The sequence below is a fragment of the Microtus pennsylvanicus genome, chromosome 5 (genome assembly GCF_037038515.1).
Source record: "Microtus pennsylvanicus isolate mMicPen1 chromosome 5, mMicPen1.hap1, whole genome shotgun sequence".
NCBI classification, from domain to species: Eukaryota; Metazoa; Chordata; class Mammalia; order Rodentia; family Cricetidae; genus Microtus; species Microtus pennsylvanicus.
The window spans coordinates 101974286-101986918 of NC_134583.1; positions in this window are offsets into that span (position 1 = coordinate 101974286).

Sequence of the window (12633 nt, forward strand, 5' to 3'; positions counted from 1 at the left end):
TAGAAACAAAGAAACATTCAGATTGGGAAGATATAAATAAAATTACTTCTTTTACAGATGACATGATTTTGCATATTAAAATTTCTAAGAAATATATCATCTCAAATTGCTCACTTCAGATGTGTCACAAACTCCTAAAAACTAAGAAGCAATGTTCAAGAATACAGAATCAATGTGCAAAAGGCAGTTTTATTTCTATACATTAGTAAGGAAAATATGAAAGCAGAATTTAAAGAATCATTTTATTTATCATAGCACCAAGTGAAATAAACTCAGCAGAGGGAGTATAGAAATTGTTGAAAGAGGTTAAAAAATCTATGCCGTGTTCATATATCAGAAGGCACAGCATTAAAATGGCAATGATTTCTACTTGATTATGAACCACATGAAATCTCTATCACACCTTCACATGACCTTTTGTAAGAAAGCCTAAAATTTATGTGGAAGTTCAAGAAGTCAAAAACACACAAAGCAATCTTTGTAAAAGAGTAAATTTAGACAACTTAGGCATCATGCTTTCTAAATTTACTGTAATTCAGAGATCAAGATGGTGTGGTCCCAACATAAAAGCAGACAGAAAGATCAGTGGAATAGAATGGATTCTGATATTTAAAGCCAATTGATTCTTTTTCTATACAGGGTTTCTCTGTGTAGCTCTCCTGGAACTAGCTCTTGTTGACCAGGCTGGCCTTGAACTCACAGAGATCCACCAGCCTCTGCCTCCCCAATGCTGGGATTAAAGGCGCACGCCACCATTGCCCAGCGCCAATTGACTCTTAATGGGGTGCGGAATGGTTCAATAAAGGAAAGTCTCTTAAGCAAATGGCAGACACGTGCGGAAGAATGAAGTCGCGCATCTACCTTATGCTCTATATAAAGCCTTACTAAAAATGGATTGCACAGCCAAGTGACAGTGCTAAAAGAATGAGTCTTTCTCCAAAAAGAAAACACAGAAGTAAACACCAGTGACCTTGGATTAGGTAAGAAACAATTTCTTAAATATGATAGCAAAAATAGAAATTAATAAAAGAACAAAAAAAAGATTGTATTTTCACAAAATCAAGACTTTGGGGTTGAAGAGAAAGCTTAGTCAATAAAACACAGAACATTTGCTTGATTTCTAGTACCCATGAGGAAAAATTGACTGCTTGTAATCCCAACTCTGGGGAGGCAGAGACAAGAGGACCTCTGAGAGTTGCTGGTCAGTCGGTCCAGCCTGATCACTGATGCTGGGGTTCAATGAGGGATTCTTTCTCCAAGCATAAGGTGGACTGCGAGTGGGGAAGATGCCTGACCCCAACCTCTGGCCTCCTCACACATAATCGCACACATGAACATGCACACACACATGCATAGATGCAAGAGCTTTTGTGCTTCAGAGAATACTATAGGAAATAGGAAGACAGTCCACCAAGTGAGCGATATTTGCAAATTATATATCACTAAAGGTCACTTAAAATTCTAGATATCATCTGCACAAACTGTGACTCTGGGCCCTCAATAATTTTTAAGAGTGCTAAGAGATCCAAGGTTTGAAAGTCTGAAACCTCATTGCAAACTTTGCCAACTTTACTGTTCACTAGAACCAACCTAGGAAGCGTGAAGAACCTCTTTCCCGGTGCCCCATGCCCTTAGATCTGATATAATTAGCCTGAAGCACAGCTGGGAGGATGGAGATTCATTTTTACAGCTTCCAGGTGAGCCTAATGAACAGCCAAGGCATAGGAATACTGCTTGTATTGACTTATCAATTTGTTGGTTATCTAGCTAAGCGTGGCCATGGCCAACAAGATCAGTCAGTTACTATTTCCTTGGTATGATCAAAGGCCATGAGCAAACTTGCAAAAGGAAGAGTTTATTTTGCTTTCAGTTCCAGAGAGAGAATTCATAAGAGAAGAGGAAGCATGGCAACAGGTAGCCAGCCCAAGAAGCTGAAAGGTCACACCTCAACCACACACAGGAAGTGGAGTGTAGGGCCCTGGTCTCCCTTATTCCTGTGGTGCATTTAATCCCAGCTCTTGGGAAACTCTTGAGTTCAAGGCCAGCTTGGTCTACTGAGTGAGTTCCTGGAACAGCTAGAAGCAGGACACATAGTGCCATCCACTTCTCCCTGGAATACCCCTATCCTTGTTATTAAGAAAAAGTCTGGTAAATGGAGGTTATTGCAAGATCTTAGAGCAGTAAATGATTGCATGGAAATTATGGGGGCAACTCAACCTGGGTTGCCTCAGCCTGTAGGTATTCCTGCAGGATATTATCTTTTAGTTATTGACCTGAAGGATTGTTTTTTCACCATTCCCTTGCATCCAAGAGACTCTGATAAATTTGCTTTCAGTGTACCTCCTATAAATTTCAAAGAACCATACAAGCGCTACCAATGGGTAACATTGCCCCAGGGTATGGCCAATAGTTCTGTAATTTTCCAAATGTTTGTGGCACGGGTTATTGCCCCTATTAGGTATAAATATTCTCAACTGTATATAAGTCATTATTTGGATGACATCCTATTAGCTGGACAGGACCCAAAAATAGTTCTTGAGGTTTTTGCTGACTTGCAAGAATGCCTAGCACATGCTGGATTAGTTATTGCTTCTGAAAAGGTACAACAACAGTTTCCATATCAATACTTGCATCAGCTGTTGCAGACAGGAGTAAAACCGCAGAAGGTTACTCTTCGCCTAGATAAACTACAAACTTTGAATGATTTTCAAAAGTTGCTTGGAGACCTAAATTGGGTCCGGCCCAGTCTGGGAATTTCTACTGGAGACTTAAAACTACTTTTTGACATTCTGCAGGGGAATCCAGACCCAACCTCCTTTCGTGAGTTAACACCTCAAGCAAGGCAATGTATTACTCTAATTGAAGAAAAGCTTGCCTCTGCTCATATTAATTATATTGACTATAGTCAGCCACTGCTGTTGATAATTTTCCCCTCCAAGCATAGTCCTACTGGAGTTTTTTGGCAGCAAGGACCCATCCTGTGGGTACATGAACATGTGTCGCCTGTAAAAATTGTTATCTCTTATCCATCAGCTGTGCTACGTGTTATTCAGAAAGGATATAAGCTTAGTTTGCAAATTTTTGGAGTGTTACCTGATAAGGTTATTACACCTTATACCCAGGCAGAAATAACTTGGTTACAAAATTTTGCTGAAGATTGGACTTTATTTTTATGCACTAATCCCTGCAAGTTAGACAATCATTATCCTTCTGATAAGTTAGTCACCTTCTTTAAAAATCATCCGGTATGTTTCCCTAAAATTATTTCTTTGCAGCCTCTGGCAGGGGCACGAAATGTGTTTACTGATGGATCTTCCACCGGGAGAGCTGTGGTAGTCTCCCCTCCTGATTTTGATATTCAGTCTGTTAATACTAACTCTGCTCAGGTGGCTGAATTGGTTGCTGTCCAGATGGCCCTAGAGAAATATGCTGATATTCCATTTAACCTTTTTACTGACAGTCAGTATATAAGCAAAATTCTTGCACCGTTGGAAACTGCAGCTTATATTGCCTCTGTATCTCGAGTCCAGATGCAGTTATTGGCTATTCAAACTTTGCTTTGGGCCCGATCTGTACCCATTTACGTAGGGCATTTGCGGGCTCATACTGACCTCCCTGGTCCTTTGAGTGAGGGAAACGCTTTGGCTGATCAGCTTACTCGTCAGATTTATGTAGTTAGTCAGGAATCTTATGAAGCTGCAGAAAAAGCTCATAATCGTTTTCATCTCAATGCTGGATCTTTAAGATTTCATTTTAAGATATCTCGAGAGCAAGCTACTAATATTGTTAAAAAGTGCTCTCTGTGTACAGAACTTTTAACTGTTCCCCATTTGGGAGTTAATCCTCGTGGGCTTGCCCCTAATCATTTATGGCAAATGGATATCACCCATGTTCCTTCTTTTGGGCGCATGCAATATGTTCACGTAACCGTGGATACATATTCTCATCTCATTTTTGCCTCAGCTCACACAGGAGAAAGATTACGAGATGTTAAAAGTCATTGTCTCCAGGCTTTTGCCTACATGGGAGTTCCGAAAACTGTTAAAACTGATAATGGACCAGCCTATACTAGCTCTGGCTTTGCCAAATTTTGTTCTGAGTTTTCAATTTCTCACAAAACGGGTATACCTTATAATCCTCAAGGACAAGCTATAGTGGAGCGAGCGCATCGCACGCTCAAAGCCTATTTGCATAAAACAAAAAAGGGGGAATATGGTTCCACCCCCAGAGATCATTTATCTTTCATTTTATACATTTTAAATTTTTTGACTGTTGATGCTCAATCTCATACTGCCGCTGACAGGCATTGGCGGCCAGATTCTTCCGGGATGCCTCATGTCAATTGGAAGAATCTATCAGATGGCACCTGGCATGGTCCAGATCCTGTACTGGTGTGGGGAAGAGGGGCTGTTTGTGTTTTCCCGCAGGATGCTGACAATCCAATATGGGTACCTGAGCGGCTGGTGCGTGCTGTGGATTTTCCTGTCCAGAAGCCTGAAGACAGGACAGAGCCGAGAGATCAAGGAGATTCTGGCTTGTCAACTGAAGAGTTGCGGGTTTCCTGAGGAGCTGGCTATGGTGGTCCGAGTGCCAAGGATTGTTCCTCGCCCGTCTACCTATCTACCCATCCCATGATATCGGCAGCCACAGCTGTTGCTGCCATAGCAGCTAAAGCTGCTGGATTTTTCATTAGTCAGTCAGTTGCTTCCTGCTAGCACAAAGGATACCTTCTCAGGGCAGGTTGCAAATGCCGTAGCCATTCAAATTGAGCTAAATTTACAAATGGAATTTTGCTCTTGGTTGTGGTTAAAGACCACTGCTAGATGTTACAGTAATAAGCTTATTGCTGTTGTTTACGGACCCTGAGGTGTACAATTTACTAATTGGCTCTCAAAATTATTCTAGTTAGCTATACCAGGGTTATTTTCACCAGCGCTGAGACCTTACTTAAAGAGCTCCAATTTGGGCAGAATTATTAAGGATTGAGCAAGCACAGTCTCCTTTAGGGATGCTTACATATGCTGGAGCATCATCTTCATGGTTATGATGCCAGAGCCAAAGGCAAGCTCAGGTCAATGTTGCCATGTGGCAAGTCCTCTTAGCTATTGCCCCAGAGAATCTTTCAGCACAAATCTGGCTGAACTCGGTGATGGATGACTAGTGAGCCAAAGACGGGAAAGGCTTTTGGGGGGCTGCCTCAACCTAAGACAGGAAATGTGTTTTGACCTGGATGCTTTCCCATGACGGGTAAGGGGTATTGCCTGACGTCCAATGCCACCCAAGACAGGCCTAGTCATAATTTATACAAAAGGGGGACCTGTAGGGCCCTGGTCTCCCTTATTCCTGTGGTGCATTTGTGGGGACAGTTTATGATCAACTTACTAAGCTTCCTGTGTGTTTCTGTGCTATGCCTGCCCCGCCTGGTGGTTAGCTGCAGGGCATTCATTCCATTGATAATATGGTAATTTCCCACCTGCCTGGGTGGAGATCCTTGTGCTGCAGTCAGGTAGATAAAAACTCCCCCAACGCTGAATAAAGTGGCATTCGGCTGATCTCCTTTCGAATGACCCTGGTCTCTCTGTGTCTTCTTTTCAATCTCCAGGCCCTTGCCCGACTCGCGTTCGGTACAGTGGCGCACGAACTGTACCGAGGGTGTAACACCAAATCGGGTGTTACAGTGGAGGAAGCCAGCAGGAAGTGGATTAAGGCTCTCAAAGCTAAACCTCAGGGACTTTCTTCCTTCCATAAGTCTGTACCTCCTAAGGCTTCTATAACCTCCCCCAAATAGTGCTGGAGACCAAGTGTTCAAACACACAAGCCTGTAGGGCAGCAATTCTTGTTTAAACCACTACACTAAGTGTTGAGAACCCAGGTACAGACCATAACAGCAGGTGGGCAGAGAAGAGTCAGGAACAAACAGTGGAGTCACCAACTTAGTTCCCAGTGTGCAACTGGATGAGATGGGGATTTTAGCAGCTCCAACAATTACACACAAAAATATCTTCTTTTACCAATAATGTTGAGTTTATTCAGACACCACTATATACATTAAAATACCACGGGAAGGAAGATTTGAGCAGCTTTGGGGACAGAAAGTAAAAAGAATCTATCTTTACAGTGAACTCCAAAGAACAGGAATAAGATCAAAGAAATCAGCAGGGACAAAACACCTGCAAACAACTGAATGGGAGGAATGTTGTTTATACCTCTTTTCTTTTTTTTAATCTTATTTATTTATTTTAGCTTTGGATCCTGTCCGGGAACTAACTCTTGTAGACTAGGCTGGCCTTGAACTTACAGAGACCCACCTGCCACCACCACCCCGCTATAGCCAACCTTTTGATATTGCAACAGGATGTTGTCACCTACAAGATTCATGCTTGAGAACTGTAGTATCATGTTATACTGTGCTTAAGAGTACATACCACTCTGTAGAGAAACTAAGTTCAGTTCCCAGCACCCAATGTTGTCAGTCTTAACCACCTGTAGCTCTAGTTCCAGAGGATTCGATGCCTTCTTCATAGGCACTATACTCTCACACAAACAAACCCACACAGGCATGTACACACATACACAGAATTTAAAATATTTTTTTTAAATAATCATGCAGAAAACCTCATAGTGTTCACCAAGTGACAACTTTGTGTGGCCATATTCAAAGCTCTTTTGGGGTGTTAATGGTCCATGGGCAGCAGAATGTCTCAGCCCCACCTAGATGATCACAGCCTCAGCCCAGATCCAGATCTTTTGAAGGACTGAGCTAACATGCCCTGCAAACCTAGTCAACACTTCAGTTCCCGTTAGCCTTTCACTTTATCTTGGTTCAGACCAGAATCACGATTCTTTACCAGAACTACACAGACACCCTCTGCATAATTTTTTTTTCTTTTCTCTGTCTCAATTCCCTCACCTTTGTTTCTTGGGATGACTTCCCAGATAAACTTTCTACAGCCATGCTCTTTTCTCAGGCTCCGGTCTCAAGAGAATCCTAACAGACACAAACACCGCGAAAGACTTGATTTGCCTTGCAGATTCACAGGATATTTTATTAAAAACAAGCTGCATTTGCCAGTCATGGTGGCACATGCCTCTAACCCCAGCACTTGAGACACAAAAACAGGTTGAGCTCTGTGAGTTTGAGACCAGTCTGGTCTACATCTTAATAGGTCTAGGACAGCTAAAGCTACACAGTGAGACCCTGTCTCAAACAAACACATAACAAACAAAACCAATACAACCCCCCACCACACACACAGAGACACACACAGACACACACAGACACACACACACACAGACACACACACACACACACACACACACAATTAAGCCAAGTAAACCAGGTAGCAATTTACCCAGAGTAAATTTAGGGACATGTCCAGACTTAAAGGGTTTTACTGTTGCTTTGCTTTTACGTTTCTGTAAAACAGAATAGACTTAAGAATTCTGAAAAAACGTCACCAAAATCATGGACAGTAGTAAATAGGGTTTGTGTTTGACCTCATGGGTGTTGGTCAGCAATTTTCAGATATGAGCTTTTCCACTCACACAGCTGGTATTCTAAGCCTGTCTCAGATGACAGTTGGTCAGGACTTCAATGGCAGCTTTCCTGACAAACTGGCTCTTGGTTTTTTTTTTCTTCTTCCTTCCTTCCTTCCTTCCTTCCTTCCTTCCTTCCTTCCTTCCTTCCTTCCTTCCTTCCTTCCTTCCCTTCCTTCCTTCCTTCCTTCCTTCCTTCCTTCCTTCCTTCCTTTCTTCTTTCCTTCCTTCCTTTCTTTCTTCCTTTCTTCTTTTCTTTTTTTTCCAGGCTGGCCTCAAACTCACAGAGATTCTCCTGCTTTTGCTTCCCAAGTGCTGGTATTAAAGGTATGTATTACCACCACCATGTGGGTCTTTTTGTTTGTTTTTGCTCTAACAACAACAGCAACAGAGAACAGGTTCTGTATATTTAGGGTAGAGATTTCTTAGTTCCTTCTTGGGGCCACAATCACCTCTTCCTTTAACCTTTAACTAGAGCATGACTATTCTCTTGCTGTCCTTGGCACCCTGGGTTTGAACTCTGGAAGGTCTAGAGAACAGGGATTTGAAGGGAGCTCTCGGCAGAGCTCATTGAGCTGTCTTGTTGACTCTGCTCTGAGAAGACTGTGATGAACGAGAGCATTTGTGTGTTTCCCAACAGGCTTTCTCCAAAGGTTCACAAATGACAATCAGGTGTTAAGCATGTAAAATGTATTTTTCCCATAGACGCAGCTATTTCTAGGGTGATCAACTCTTAGTACAAAAATCCCATGTCCCCAAACACCCTCAGGCTTCAGAAACTAAGACAGGTTGTCACATCACACTAGATATTTCTGTTCCTAAGCCAGTTCTCAGGAGCCTAATAATCTTCGATATAGCTAAAATTTTACTCTGGGTCTCAGATAATTCCTGAGTCATGGAGACAACAAGATTAGATACTGGAGTGAGTGAGAACTTCCAAGTCAGCCAAGAGAAAGATGAGATGATAATATTTCACAGGGAACTTGCTGAGACAAGGGTAACTAAGGAAAGAGTGTTTCATGGCAGTATGTCTTCCGAGGACAGCACCGAGCACAGGACCATCCCAAGAAAGGGGAAGAGATCAAGGGGACCCTCAGAAGAGATGAGAATTGAAGGGATGGCTCATATATCTAGGCCATAGCCCACAAAAAGACGAGTGTCTACCTCAGAAAGTACCAAGGGCCTTGTTATGTTGGATTGTGTGTGTGTGTGTGTGTGTGTGTCTGTGTGTGTGTGTGTGTGTGTGTGTGTGTGTGTGTGATGGTGAGGGTACTGTGCCTCACATCTGTCAGGCAAGTGCCGTGTCACAGAGCTGCACTCTGAGCCCCTTTATTGAGTTTTAAAGTGTTTTCTGTAGGACCAGAAGATGTGAGATGCAGTTCTGTAGAGTAGGCAATGCAGGCAGGCTCCGAGTGGCCACATGTATGCTTCATGCTTCTTCCAGGCCTATTGAGGCAGTAGGTGGAAAGTATTTGTGTCTGGTACTGACAGGCTTCTCCCTGCCCGTCTCAGCCTGCTGTGAAGTCAATGGCATGGAGGCTCATATGCAGTTCCCATCCCTGGCTGTCTACGTTACTCATGCGTTCAGACTTCCAGCCATGGGTACCAGAGCAAAAGGTTCCCTTGACCATGGCAACAAGAACGCTTTCCACCTCATCTCTTCCCATCATCGCTCTGCCTTTTCAGACTCCAGTGTGATGAGGCCTTCACTTGACCTGAGGAGAAAAGTTTAACTGGAAGAGGGAGGGGATGGCAGGAGCGAGTTAGAGAGTAGGATTAGTGATGGATCATGAAAATGCAAATGAAACACTGGACAAGCTAGGAACAGGAAGACAAACCGAGACAGGAATTTTTTTTTTTCAGGAACAACTTTGTTGTCTGGGACTCAGGAGGCAGAAACTAGAACCTGCCTGTGGCAGAGATGGATATTATAAAGTTTTTATTTTAACTCGGGCCCCATACCCAGTCCATCTGTCTCACTTCTAGGAATTCTCCAATCTACATGGTGTTTGGTAGGATGTGTTACCCACCTCTCACTAAGAAAACTCCCGATAAAACCCTCATTCTTCACTTCCATGACAGAAATGAAACCATGTGGTTCTTCATTTAGCACCATCATAATGAAACATCTGAGGCTAGTCAGCTTCCTGAAGGAAAGGAATTTCTTTAGCTTTCAGATCGGTAGGTGTAAGACCCACATCTCCCCATGGTCCTCTGGCCAGCAGAGTCCCAAGGTGGCCCTGAGGATCATACAGCAAGCATGTTGTATGCTCATGGTTCATGGGTGCATGCATGTGTGTCCTGGGTTCTCTTTTTCTGACAAAGCCACCAGTATTCATTCCTAGAGGCGCCGTAATCCATTCTCTATTCTAACCTCTTCCTAAATGTCTCACCTTGAAACACTGAAGGTGAGATTAAGTTCCCGCCTTCCTAATACCTCACAGTGGGTGGGAGTTAGATTTCCATTCCTGAAACAAACCATATCTGACCTATGATCCATGCTGGACAATCAGATGAGAAGCAAGGACACACTCCATGGAGCTGCAGCATCCGGAGGGCCCTGGTGCTCAGTTCTAACTGTGTTTACCAGAGACGTCGCCCGGCACTTGCTGTTCTCAGCCCATTTTGACTGCGGTTACCCACAGTCAGACCACGCGGGACCATGCTGTTATCTGATCATCGGGGTTGTTCACTACCTTGATTTTTAAAGCAACAATCCTTAAATTAGCCTGAGTTGTTTGCAAGAATACTCCTGGGTAGGTTAACACCCTCCCCCTCACCCTGTGTCAAAAATTGCACATTTCTACATGTTTTTAGCAAACCCAGATCTGTTTTTCGAAATCTTAAAACACAGGCAGGACCAGTTTTTGTTCCCCAGAGACAAATGCTTTCCAAGGACTATTAAGACTTGAATTGTCATGGCAATTCCCATCAGGGTAATAGCATATTTGTCAGATTTTTCTCTTGCTGGGCAGAAAAAGAACTCCATGAATTAGAGACGTGAAAACATTTTTATTGACCTAGTGATACAGTCATGTAAGGAAAACAAAGCAATTGGCATTGTTTTTTTAATTATTGTCACAGCAAGATGCCTCTAAAATGCGTCTAATTGGATCGAATGGCCCCGGTGATGAGTCCGCAGTATGGGCAGATCTGGCCATATACGCTAACGCTTGTAGAGACAAATCGGTTTCACACGCTTTGTTTAGTTTCTGGGCTTAGCACTGGGTTCTAGCCCAGCTGAACACAATGTTTAGAGATGCTCTCGTTTGCGTTCTGCCTATAAAATGCTTTCTTCCCGTTCTGCCTCGTTGCTGGCATTATTTAGTATGGTGGATGTGCCAGTCACGTCTCGGGTGGGAGGACCTTTGTTGCAGTCATTACTCGATGAATGGTTTGACTCTAAAGATGATGATACGTCACACTTGACCTAGAAAAGGGAACAGTGAGCTTTCAGGTGCAGTCTGCTTAGGTTGGGCAAAAGATGTTTCTCTCCACCCTGTCATTGCTCTCCCCGAGAACATGATCTCAGTGGCATTATGAGACAGTGAGTGTGCATGGATGATTATGTATTATCTGCTTTATTAATACTAACAGGATATTAATAATTTGCATAGTGTTGATAAGGAAGAGTTTCTATAGAATCATAAAGAGCAAAAATGTGGGCCGGCAAAGATGGCTCAGTGGTTAAAAGCATTTTTGTACCCCTGTATTAGGCAGCTTATGAGTAACTCTAACTCCATTTCCAAGAGATCCGATGCCCTCTTCTGGTCTCCATGGGCACCTGCACTCACGAGTGCCTACTCAAGACACGGATATCATGAAAAAGAATTTTTTTTAAAAAAGAAAATGTGTGTCAGTGTCAAACTGCAGAGACGCCCTCTCATTTTGGACCAGTCTGAGCCCACATCATAGCCACTCAGTGCAGGCAACTAGTCATTCCAACAGCAAGGAAACAGAGAAAGTAAAACTTATAACAGTCCAGACAATCTTGAAGGAAGTATAAAGATCCTGCTGAAAAAGGGGTACTTTGAATTCACTGGAAAGAGAATTTCTTGGTTGCCTGGGTCAGATCTGGTCCCTAGTCACCAAGCAAAAAGAATGCATTTTCCAGTGTGTGGTCCCATTAAGAACAGGAGCAGACACATAGGGAAGTGGTCATAGAGTTCATAGCGTCAAGTCATGAGTAAGATGAGGCTGGCTGCCCGTCCAGCAGGAGTATGGCACTCCTGAAGACACTTTTAGGACCCGGCGTTAGAGAAGCCAACCCTGAGCATAGGCCGGGCCAGGGCAGCCCCAAGTGCTAGTAGAGCAAGGACTGGGAGGCAGGCTCACAGGATTGGCAGGCCCTTAGAACTAATGAAAGGTGAGGGAGACAAAAATCCAGGCATGGGTGGCTTCGCCCTGAGACCCTTAGCCATATGACCACGGCTTTACTGAAGAGGCCGAGAAACCACATACTGTGGAGAAATCTTTGTCGTAGGAAGTGCTCTTCAGGAGCCTAGAGAAAGCGCATCGGGGAGTCTTCTCTCTTGGGGCATCTCTGGGGCCCTCTACTGGTAAAACTGAGCATTACACTAGATGTCAAAGAAAGGCTCTGTCAAGGGCTTCGTGACATCTTCACAGGTCACAGGACGCAAGGGCGCATTGGAATCTGAGAAGCGGGAAGCTGATACTCCTACCACACTCTACTTATGGATGCCCTCATTTCAGTTATCTTTGGGACCGGGAAGAACTGTCTCAGAACGGAGTACCTGTGACCAGTAGTTTTCCCAGGAGTCTGTAGGCCGATGGAGTTCAGCTGGATCTAATGCTATGTCACCCGGAGTGCTGACGATATAGAGGCTCAACTCCTGATACTGGGCAAATATGGCTCTTGCAGAGATACCTGTAAGGCAGGACTATGTAGTGGCATGCTTCCCTCTCTCTCTCCCTCCCTCCCTCCTTCACCCCCTCTCCTCTTTTGCCTTCCTCCCTTCTCTACCCTGTCTCTCTTCTCTCAATATTTTTGCTCACTCTCTGTCTGGACCTACTCATCTTTATGAGCCTTCCCATATGTTCTGTCTACACAGCCTCTTCAATGATAGGCCTTTTCTC